The sequence below is a fragment of the Megalops cyprinoides genome, chromosome 8, assembly GCF_013368585.1.
Source record: "Megalops cyprinoides isolate fMegCyp1 chromosome 8, fMegCyp1.pri, whole genome shotgun sequence".
NCBI lineage: Eukaryota > Metazoa > Chordata > Actinopteri > Elopiformes > Megalopidae > Megalops > Megalops cyprinoides.
The window spans coordinates 21,181,029-21,193,528 of record NC_050590.1 but is presented as its reverse complement, the minus strand read 5'-3'; the positions used below and the strand labels follow the sequence as shown (position 1 = coordinate 21,193,528).

The 12,500-nt window shown below is 39.3% G+C and overlaps 1 protein-coding gene across 1 annotated transcript in view; it reads right to left on the bottom strand.

Annotated features, from left to right (window-relative positions):
• The window catches only part of znf536 (zinc finger protein 536), a 144,247-nt gene that overhangs the window by 86,191 nt on the left and 45,556 nt on the right, over positions 1-12,500 (bottom strand). Inside the window, exon 3 of the mRNA XM_036535638.1 lies at positions 4,154-4,282. The gene's annotated coding sequence lies outside the window, so the exon portion shown is untranslated. The remainder of the gene's footprint in view (positions 1-4,153; positions 4,283-12,500) is intronic.

Below are 12,500 nucleotides of genomic sequence, written 5' to 3'. Positions count from 1 at the left end.
AATTAGTTCTGTTTTATCATCAGAAAATGGAATCGGGCATGCCAAAGGCATCAGAATGCCCTGAAACGAGACAATGTGAAAGTGATTCACGAGATGGTGTTCCCCTGGTGCAGCTGAGGTGATGGGAGTTTCATGGGAAGCAATGCCCGCTGAGTATATTGAATGGGCAAACACACAGCTCACGTTTAGCAGTGCACAGAGCAGTCAGGTTGCTGAATGCACGCTGGAGAACACTTCTCTTTGTTTATGGCAGAGACAGACAAAAATCTGACACAACTTGCTTCTTTCCAGGCAATAGCACTAGTGTGAATCGCATCCCATCTGCTTTTAAAGAAAATAAATTCCATTAGGAAACACCTAGCAGCCACTAAGAGCACAAAATTGAATCGACAAACCAACTAAGTTATTTTTAGTTAACTAAATTTCACTTTCATTGAGGGGTGAAATAGATTTTGTTGCAAAATGCCATCCATCTACCTGTCGATTTAATTATCTCTTCTTTTGCCAATCAATCAGTGTACCTAATATACATATTCTATGTGCTTGCATTTAATGGCTCTCAAATGAGAGCATGTCAATGGGAAATCAAAAACATGGAGGCCTGAGGGTGGTGTTTTATCAAATCTCTGACAGTAGTTCCCAATAACACCAAGTTGTACTCAGTAGCCTCTGGTCCACATTCAGGAAGAGGCCCAAACCAATGATAGATTTCTTAATGACTGTTATTTTTTGGATAAAAAAAAAGTTAATGAGACCCATAACCATGTAGACTAATATGCCTTTTTTTGCTTTACTCCTGCTTTACACTGTGTGTGTGTGTATGCACACACACGAGTGTATATACTTCATGAGTGATGTCTATGTTTGTGTATTCACAAATAAGAATGTATCAGAGTATATGTAAAACAGAAACACACAGTGAATATGTGTGAAAATATGCACATATCTTTTCACATGTGTATCTGTGTCTATGCACAGCACACGTGTTTGTATGTGTGACAGAATATGAATACATCAAACATAAACTCCATGAATCTGTATGTGTAACAGAGATGATTTGTATAAAGTACAATATATGTGTGTGTCTCTGTAAGTCTGAGTGCATATGTGTGTGTGTGCATGTGCCTGTATGTGTGTCTGTGTGTGTCTGTGTGTGTGTCTGTGTGTATGTATGAGACTGAGCATTACTGAAGGGTTCTGTATCACATAATGCCTTCTCCACCTACATAAAACAAAAGCCTCTTCTGAAAGCCGCCATTAAAATAAAAAATAAATATGCAAACAAATAAAGCAACGAATAATCCATGAGGAAGCAGGAGAACACATCCTCCGTTCTGCATGTACCCCGGTTCACTCTGCCCGGGTTTGGACACAGCCCATGCAGAGAGATCCATTTTGTGTTCGGTTAAACACTGATTTCATCATCTGGGTAAAACACATAACTTAAAAACGAAATCAAATATTAAAAATGACAGCCTATATAAGTGCGGTGAGTGAGTTAGGGTCACGGAGGGAGGGAGACGCAGGCGAGTTGTCAGGCACTATCTGTCAGAGTGAATTAGAAACAATCAGGGGAGACTGAAAGGGAAGGTGATTGTTATTAAGCAGCAAGGCTGTGAGCAAGCTACCCAGATGTGGTCATGCATATAAAGAACAGGAAACCAGCAGTTTAATTCAGGAAGCTCTGGCGTACAGGCCAGCACAAAGGATAAAAGTCCTTTGTCGCTAATAAGCTGGAAGTTACTTTGATAACAGCCGGGGTTAGGCGTTGGAATAAAGCACATTTCTTTCACCAGAACCTCACCGTTAATATCTCAGGACTATAATAGAAAGGAAAAAAATCAGGGGCGAAGTGGAGATAAGTCGACCTTAACATATAAAGGGACAGGATGCCTATGCCCATATATCAATTATTCTCATGATCATGAGAAGATGATTTGACTGAGGGTAGAGTCCCAGCCTTCCTGTCTCCCCCTCCCTGGCGGTGCCTTTTTCAAATGCAGACGTGCGTGGTTTTGATAGGACTCCATAAGGCCTGCTATCTGTCAAGGGCTTTCGGGCTTCCTCTGAGACATCAACGTGCCTCTCAGATTGCTGCCACTGACGACAGGGGATATTTACAATATGTTTTCAAAGAGAGCGAGTTTGATTTGAATGATAGGAAGAGACATTAATCTCCACAGATATGGTCTTAAAGGCACATTCGTTTTGACACCAAAGCCCCTCCCGACCACAGAAACTGTTCTTATGAATCCCCAGCAGCGTCAGGGATGAAGACTACTCATGTATGTAAAAATATTGTACTGGAGTTTAACTACCTTACACTTTGTTGTCTGTGTGAACTTGAAAGATGTGCCTGGCTACTTGAATAAAATGCTGAACTGCAGCGAAAACTGAATTCATGTATTTCTCTCTCTCTCTCACTATATGATTTTTTTATCTTAATTTTTTACAAGAATCTGGCACATATATGATGTCCCATTGGCAGTCTAGCTCACAACACTTCACAGCCATGAGTAATTTGTACAACTATAAAATGCAGTGGTACCCACTTGTTACGTCACTTTTGAAGTGGTGCTCTCTCAATAGTGATATTCATCATTGTTTTTGATTGTTTGTGTGAGTCAGTAATAATTCCAACTGTGAAATAAAGAAATCTTGATCATGTTTTTTGTGTATATCACTCCACCTTAAACATTTTTTGTAAGTTTAAGTCTTTTTATAATGCTATATACTGTGAGTTGTGACTATGGAGCTGTTGGGTTAAAAACACTTAATAATCCCCTGGGATATTACAACATTTTCCTGGGGGTACAATAACATATTGTTATGTCTTGAACAGGGAGGGAGGGAGAGGGAGAGGGAGAAGAAGAGTTAGAGAGAGAGGGAGAGAGAGAAAGAGAGAGAGAGAAAGAGAGGGAGGGAGAGGGAGAAGAAGAGTTAGAGAGAGAGAGAGGGAGGGAGAAGGAGAAGAAGAGTTAGAGAGAGAAAGAGAGACAGCACTGCAAGAGGGAAATAAAGGGAGAGTAGTAACTGTAGGGAGAGATGTCCCTGGGTGCTGTTATGTGTTGGGTTGAGGGAGAGAAGGAGAGAGGTGGCTAGTGCACACAGCTCTTTACTTCCAGGAGACGTCTAAGATTTCAGTGCGATTAGATTGTGAAGGATATGGAGATGTTCTAAGAGAGCATTAGTAATTAATCACATTGAAGCCTGGGATTACTACTTTCACTGTCTGGGCCTGGGATTTCCAAATTTCATCTTCTCATTATTATTATTATTATTATTATTATTATTATTATTATTATTATTAGTGTAGTTGTTGTGATTAGTATTATTATTTCTAGTCAGCATAACGGAAAAATAACATAATAGAAATACTCAGGGCTTAACAGGCAAATCATTTTCTTTGTGTTGTGCGTTAATTATTACTCAACAAATAATGAGCTTTATTTTTCAGTCATTGCCAGTGTCTGTGAAGCTCTATAAATGTACCACTGCTATAGGAGGGGGATCCACTAAGACAGAACAGCCTTCTCTTAAAGCCTCCTCTCCACACATTTCTTTTTTTCGTGCTATGAATAAATTCAGTCTGTCCCGGACATGAAAATGTCAAATACCTAAAATACACCTAGGCTAAATAGCGTATTAATTTTTAATGTTCACTCATCCTATGCTGCTATTCTCATATCTACCCTGTCTGCCAACAGCTGTTGCAGTCTCCCTCTTTGGGGATTTATCATCTATCCATAAGTATGGAGAGTAAAGCCATTCTTAAGTTGTAGATTTGTATCCATCTACACTTTTAATTTTACTTTTCCCAGAAAACAATCTGAGGGTAAAATGTTCTATTTTGCTTTTTTTGAAACGATTACATTTCACATGTTGAACAGAGTGATATAAAATCTCTTGCAACAGAATAAACAACTGGTTAAACCATGACAATGGATTAAAATGTTAATGTTTTTTTTGGTTTCTCAGTTATTGACTTGAGATTTTAACTTGGTGAAGATGAGAAACATGGCATGTGAGTATATCATCACAGTAAACATGATAACAATCACAATTTGTTCAATAAGTATGAGGAAAGGACACAAGATCAGCACTTTCAGTACACAGCAGGTGGGATATGGATACACAGCCTGCCCCATCTTACCTTAATACACAAACTGCATACTTGTGTCAGTCCCGTCAGGTTAAAGAGTGAAGTTAGCAAGAGCCCAGGCAGCAGAGGCCGCTGAGTGTGGGTGGTACAGAGAGGTGACCAAGAGGGCGTCCCGCTTCCCTGTCACAAAAGAAAGGGAGAGAGAAGAGGGGTGGAGGGGGAGGATGGGGGTAGGGTGGGGGCAGAGAGATGATGTCAAGTGAAATGTAACAAATTCACTGAATTGCAGCAATACGCAGAGGTCAAGGAAATTCAACTGAAAAGGTTAAAGATGAAATCAGACTCCCGCCATGCAGCGGGATGAAAATCTATCCCCCAAAGCAAGGCCACTGGTGACGCGCTGCAGACAAGAAGCTAAATACTGCAGCGCACTGTGGGATCTTTCATTTTCATCAGATCAATAAGGGCTTATATTTATCAGGATTCCAAGCAGCTGCCACTTCTGACAACCTCCACTTTATTCTCTCAGTCCTCCTTGCACTAAATCAGGCTCGTTGACTAGACAGAAGAAGCAGGCCTTCAGTGCTATTTACACCTCCAGTCACAATTCCATTACGAGGTCCCTTTTTGTTATAGAAACATGTACTCTTATTGCTATACTGGCAGACACCACCACTCTCTTAGAGCCTTTATTCCTATTCGTGCAGACAGTAGATGCTGAAGTCCTACATTAACCCTTTTAGCTGTCATTGTCACTTCTCTCCAAGCTGTTTTTTTCACCCCCTTTAGTAAAATCATGGATATATCAAGAGTAGAGCTAAAACTGTTCCATCTCTAATCATCTGTACAACAATATTTGCTATCAGGCATTCTAAATAGATTATCACTGGTCCATCTGTGTCATTATTGATTTATAAGGCTTTAAGCTGCTTTAGAAAGGGAAGCTTTCCCACTACAGTACAAGGATTCTTGTAGAAATCAGAAGCATAGTAATACACAACATTCTCCCAAGCTTTCCTTTTCCTCCTTTCACATCACTTACGACTCTGCTATGTAAAAATAAAACTTACAGAAAGTGATTTGTCTTTTGCCATTTCATTTGCTTGGCACATCGGAAAAATACTTTTCCTGTGATTGATTTTCAAAAATCTATTGTCCTTTTTTTCTAAAAATGTTCAGTTTTAAGCTCCAAATAAATGCATGTCAAATAATGTCAAGGACAAACTACTGATAGTTTATTTATTTTTTTTCCCGAGAAAAAGCTGTAGGTGCCCTTGTCTAGTGACTAGCAGTAGGAAATTATAATAGGATAGATTCATACCCTTAACTACAAGTAGTAGTGTGAATGCACAAATTTGTCTTTTTTACAGCGAGTTTGGGAGGAGGGGAAGGAAATGAAAAAAAAAAAACACAAAAACAAGGGACATCATTAACATATGAATACTATATGCAAATGGTAAGGGAAGAGCAGATGTTGGTGCATTTAATTGACCTATATGTGAATTGCATCCAAACCTTTAACTCTGTTAGTACACTGGGAGACAATAGTTGTGGATCCTGAGACAGACGTACGCAACAACAAAAACAAAAAAAGAGAGGTGGGAGAGAGAGAGCAACACACAGATAAAGCAAGAGAGAGAGAGACAGGGAGAGAGAGAGGAGGAAGTGTCTGGAGGGAGAGCGGCCACTTGACAGGGGTGTTGTCAGGGCTCGGAAGAAGCCCAAACGAGGTCGCTGTCACCGTCATTCCTGTCATCTGCGTTAGCCTCCCTCTGGATGACATCATCATGTGGCTGTGTAAATCGATCACTTAATAGCATTTGTAGAATGCTGCACTGTGCAGTGCCTTATACTGTATTTTTTTCTTCCCCTATATTCCCCTTATTCTTTTTATTCTTCTTTCACTCCTTCTCCCCTTCTCACTCCTTTTCTCCCCTTTCTATTCTGCCTGGTAGAAATGCCACACGTCTTAAGCTGAAATGTTTGCATGAGTGAATCATGAGAGACACAGATGCTATTTCAATCTGGGTGCCTTTATTTCCCCCTTCTTCTTCTCGGGAATGTCATTAAATTGTATTAAATAGCCTTTTGTCCAGAGGGCAAGGACCACCCGATATATGATAATGTATTAATGCCCCCGTGTTCCAGCCACTGAGCAGAAACATTTTAGGTCTGAGAGAGGCGGCGCAGGCATGGAGGACCATTGTGTGTGCACAGCTCGCTAACAACTGTGACACATACTAATAGAAACATACCTAATAAATTACAAGCTTTCAGGCTCTGGCAAGCTGACATTTTCTCTGCGAGCGGGACAATTTTATATTTGCTGCGCAGAAACCAAATTGCATCACATGGAGATGCCAACGGATTAGCATAAAAATTAACACTTAAATTTCAGCTTATTGTCAACCCCTTTCCTTCTCCTCCTGCCACACAACAATCAATTCCTCTTATAAATCTGATTAGATTTCATGATGCTTATTATTCTAGGCATGTCCCTACACAGCATTCGCAAGCTTGAAGACTATTTGTTTAAATAGAATTAAGAAGCAGATAAATCTATAGGTGTCTCTCTCTCTTTCTCTTTGGCTCTTTCTCTCCTCTGTGTATACCATCCTTCATCCATTTCTCACACTGTAACATGGACAATTGATTACAAACACTAATTAACATACAAGAACAAAACTTGCTCTGTTTTACATTTAGATGATTTATTATTTACATATTTATTCAGTGAGTCCTGTGTTTGCCATCTTCTTGCTTGCACCCGTATCAAAGGAAACTCAAGACTACATACTGCAGTGTATAAAAAATATATATCTTTCAATAAAACAAAACTGATGATTTTGACAAAATTCTGATTGGAAACTGAAACCACAAAGCCACTAGTTTTTGATAAGAATGAGGTGTTAAATAAAAAACAATGATACTTTATCGGAGCTAATCTGGCCGTTCATTTACTTAACATCACATAAACTATCCTTTTGTGTCTGATTTCAAAGACGTCTTTGGTAGCAGACTAAACAATGGTGATTAATTTTTACCATCAAATACCACTCTGTGTTTTATCAGTATGTTTGCAATCATCCTGAGGATAAAAGCAGAATCAAAATTCAATGGAGAATTTAATTATATAGTAGTTATAGTTTTACAATTTTTCATATCAGATCAAGTAATCTTATAAATGACAATACAAATATCCAACATTCACACTGACAGAATATCCTCACTTGGGTTTATTTTATCCCCACTTCCCACACAGGAAATACCTATACTCTCTATAAACATGTCTCCTCAAATTATTCCTAAGAGTTGCACTAATTCTACTGATGGTATTACTGTTTATTTGAGTAATAATGGAAGAAAAAAAATCACTTGAAAGTAGGCTGCTGGTAACTCTTTGGGCTGTTGCAATTAAATATTAGTCAATATACCACTTCTGAAAACATTGTACAAGTACTAAACCCGATGCGTGCTGTGGTGGCTAGGGGGATTTCACGTTTTTTTTTTTTTTTTTTGTTTAGACAAATGGCATTACATCCCTTCCAGATGTCTTTAAGCACAGTTTATCCACCAATCCTCCTCACTCCAAGGAAAAAAATGTATCTAAACATGTATTCATAGCTGAATTCTTCCCGTGACCTTAAAATTGCCAAACAGAAATATTTCATGCATCCTACGTGAGTCAATTTTAAGGTAAGTTAATGTTAATCAGAAACAAAGGTTAGAGCTGTGGGTGTAATGTGATTATCTTTAGACGGTGTTCCCGTATTCAGTGAGCATTTTTTGGGGCTCAGTGCAAAAAATGGTTCTTTTTTTGCTGGTGTGTTCAGCATGCACAGTGCCCACACGCAGGCGATGATCGAGTTGTACCAGGGCTTGGTGTTTAATAACTTGGTTAATGGAGTTGGATGGGCTGCCCTCTGCGTTCCTCAGTGCTGGAGGAAGGCTGGGGAGAGAGGGAGCGACTGATGTTATAAGTGGATAACAACAGCCCCTGCTATGCACCAGCAGAGGCACAGAATAATTTAAACCAGCTAACCCCCTATTCTTATGTTAACAGGGCAAAATGAAAAGGGCCACCCAGTACTAAAACGTAAGTCTGTGCTCTAGGAAAAATAATCTACTTTTTCCCTCTTTTCTGATGTAACATATCACTATTACTCTACATATAAGGACCCTCTAAACTTCTACCATTTACTGCACTTTTAAGCATATAACTTTTCACAATAAGAAAAATAAACTGACTGCTTAACTAAGCTATTTTCTGTCTGCAGTGCAGTACAATAGTAGGGGAAGAATTCTGAAAGTCTTTAAATTCAGAGTAAACACTGGACCCTTTGTTGATGGTAGTCTTTTTTTTCTACTGGCCTATTTTATTCTTTCTTAAAACAAAACATCCTCTTCAACATCTGAGGAGCACACCTCTCTGTTATTTTATAGGTTAAATCCTGCTGTATAGAAAGTAATATCTTATACCAGAGGTTTATTTTTATGAGTGTGCATAATTAACACAGCATGTCCTATCTTTCAGCCATCTAAGCCAAGGTCTTTATTTAAACAACTTTATTGTGAAATGTTTGCATTCTCAGCATTCATGGCCCACACACAGATTATTATTTCATACCTCTTTAGGACATTCTGAAAAGTTTACACTCTAAGCAGTTATTGTTTTTGATTACAGGACTTTTTTGGATGAATCCCTCCCAGAGATCTGCAAAAAACATGTTTGCAGAGTCCAGCTCTGAACATGCACTGGAAGAAACACTGCTTTTTACATATGATTTATTACAACAGAACTAAACAATTTGTGCTTGACTGAGTCAGTCTGTTTAATTTTGGTGCAAGGTCTTGCTTTTCCTTACGTGGTTTGTTTTCAACATGGTATGGGATCTAAAAAAAAGTGCAGCAAAGAGAAAATGTTTACATCTTATCGGTGTAGCCTGAGGCAACTGCAGCAGCAGCCTGTAAACTCCAATGTTTTATAAATGGCATTAGCGTTTTACTGTCCCATTAAACAAAGGACCATTAGGTGACCCACGCAGAAAAGTAGCACAAAGGTCTATGGGACACTGTCAGTCACAATGTGTGTGAGTGTGTATGTGGATGAAGTGCACTAGTTTCACAGTCTACGCGTACAGATAATTCTAAAGGTTAGCTACATTGTGGAAGGAGAACACGAAAGGTGATTTATTTATTTATTTATTTATAATAGGTGCTCTTAAAGGGGTAATGTATGATGTGACTGCCAAAAATATGTAACTGACAGGATGTTGATAAAGTGGAAATAAGGCACGTGAGTGTCACATGAAGGAAGCACTTGCTAAAGAGAGAGAATTCCTTCACTGACCCTCACCTGAAATGTGTTCCATGCCACAAGCATCACAGCTTTACTCTCAGTGGAGTACTACACTACTTAGAAGGGGAATGGACTGAAGAGGAAATGCTCTGTGGAACAATTACACTTCAATGGCAGAATATCCACCAACTACAGAAATTTGGACAACCATAAATGGTCAGTTGTACAATTAGATTACAAAAGATCCTCATTTCATTCATACCAAAACAGCCTGGATTTATTTAAAGTTATTTTCATGGAAGTGGGGAAAAAGAAAAGCTTGATAAAAATATATATTTCTTTACCTTACTTGAAAATCCTGAAAGTCACACACTTTCCATTTGCATTACCTAATCCTCATTGTTTTGATAACATTAAATCAACATCTGACTTAACTTTTTTCTTTACTGGAGGAATCTAGTGTTCTTACAGGGCTTAACAGTCTGCTACATTTGAGAAATTATCATGTCTTCTTTAAATTTGTGATGTTTGACTTTACCTTGCAAAAATATCCTTCCACATGGAAACTACTGGGAGAAGTACTTGGCATCTGTACATTTTACCATCCTGTTAAGAAAACTCTCAGACACCCTTTCCTGAATCCTAGAGCACACCCATTCAAATAAGCTTTGATAAACTTGAGAAACAATATACTGTGAATATCTCACCATTGCTAACAAGTGTGCAGTTCAGTGGTGTGCAGATGGGAGCTCTGAAGCCAGGCCTGTCATCTTTTGATTAAGAAAAGGAAATGATTTCACTTAAAAGATATCCCCCCCTCTTGCGTTGCTGTGCTTTTGCACCCTCTTGTTCTTTCCACTGTGCTTCTGCCTGGACACATTTATTGGACTCTGCTAGATGTCTCACCACTAGCATCTCTGTTGTTATCTGAATAAATGATCTCCTAATCCTCAAACTATCCAAGTCCAAATATATAGTAAATACTTTCACCACCATTTTGATTCACTTACCTGATTGTTATCAGCAAAAATGCTAGTTGAAAAAAAAAAAAAAACTAAACATAAAAAAGCAATCCTTCCCTCTGTTTTATGACTGTGCTCAGCTTATGAGGGTGGTGCTGTGCCAGTTGCCTGAGCCACGACTTGCCAAAGAGAGGCAAGGGGATCACAGACAGAGGAAAGAGGGCTCTGTGATTGAGACATGGGCAGACATACTGGCACCATTCAATAGGAAGGGACAGTATACAGCCACAACCTCCTTGCTAAGAAAAAAAAAACTAAGTATTGTGTCAGAAGGTATGTGAACTCTCTACTGCTGATCAAGTTTTTCAAAGTTGTGAAGACCACCTCATGATTTTGAGTTCACACTGTACATCAACACTAACCCTATCCATGTGTCTCTGTATTCATTCACATTTTGTTATCCCTCTACTTCTCATCCACCCCCTGCTAGAGTACTACATTTTCATGCACCCAGACCACAGTGCAGAGCTAACAGCAAAATCCCACGAGCCACCAAACCCACCCACATCAACAGCGTGCTTCCTGACACTCCAACTCACTCTCTTTCACAGTCCTCAAATGTATTTTCATGTACACTTTTTGGTTCACCAGACCCTCTGCTTTCAACATGCACCCCACACCCCCACACCCCCACTCCTCACCCCCCAGCCCCAATCACCTATAGCTGATACGGTTAAGTGTAGAGACTTCATAGTCAGCAATCCTTCTATGACATCGGAAAACTAATAGGGCAGTCCTTGCCTCATGCAGCATCCTGCTGGCATGTTTGTGGACAGTCTTCTTGCCGATGTTAATGGATAGAGGCAAAGCATGAGTCAGGACTTGCACTGTTTTAATTTGAAAGGGAAAACAGATCGAAGAGAACACCTGGCTAGAGTTGAGTAAGCACTATTCCATCAGAGTCAGTCACACTGAAACAGGAGTAACCATATGGATTAATATCACCAATGCTTCAATCTATAGAACCAGCAAGTGTTTTCCTAAATAGACATTAACATTCCAGTCTGTCACATATTTTTATTTTATAACTGTTGCCATAGTCAATGTTTTTGAACTTCCTTTCTGCGTGATGTTGCAAGGGTGTTGCATACTGCAGTTACAGTCATTCCGATGGCAGCAGAAGCCTGAACAACATATAGCTCTTTGCAAGGCAGTTAAGCTAACAGAAGTACATTAATTTCTCTGTGTAGTGTAAATTTGTGCAACACTATGAATTACCAGACTGACTGGATGAATTTACAGCAAGGAATTGCAAGTTTTTAATGAACAGGTTCATGTGACAAGACAGATGCACTTTGTATAGATCATAATGGAAAAAGTGGTTACCTATCTGATTTAAGTTGATCTGCCCCTCCCATTCCCAGGACGCCCTCTTCCAAAGAGACATGACTTACATACTGCACACACTAACGGTGCTCTGACACTGAGTCCATGCACTACAGCACTATTGATTGCACCTGGCTCCAGCACATTCTCACTGGTGTCATTCAAACCCTCTCAATTTTTAATCACTTGTTCAACACCAGATCCAGTCCCCCACAGGGCCCCCAACATTCAGCATCAAATCTTAACAACACACAAAAAATATCTGTTCCATCTCTTTATATAGCTCCCCCTACCCAGTCCCATTTGACCTTGCACAACAATATTCATTACATCATTAGGTTACCTCTTCATTAACTTTTCATCACTCATGGTGGGGCTTTATCAAATGCTATCTTTTGTTGGGCAGCAAATATAGAGCTCACACCACTGGAGTAACAGCAACACACTGGCAACTCCTTTTCTTTGGGTACACCAGATGAACCAGACTAACTGTGCCACATAATGTCCTTAAAATGGTTTTGTTTGAACCAGGGACCATGCAATTAATGCTGTATGTAAATACAGCAGTGAAGGACAGCTGCATATTCCTACAAAACATTTAAGATAATTAAAGGAGGGGCTTCAAACCTCCCACTATAAAAGAGAAATTATTTTTGTCTGATAAGCAGCTCTAGAAATATCACAGTATATAATGCCTCTTTTAAAGGTTCATTCCATATTTATGTCTCTATACAATACGAAATCTATGCGC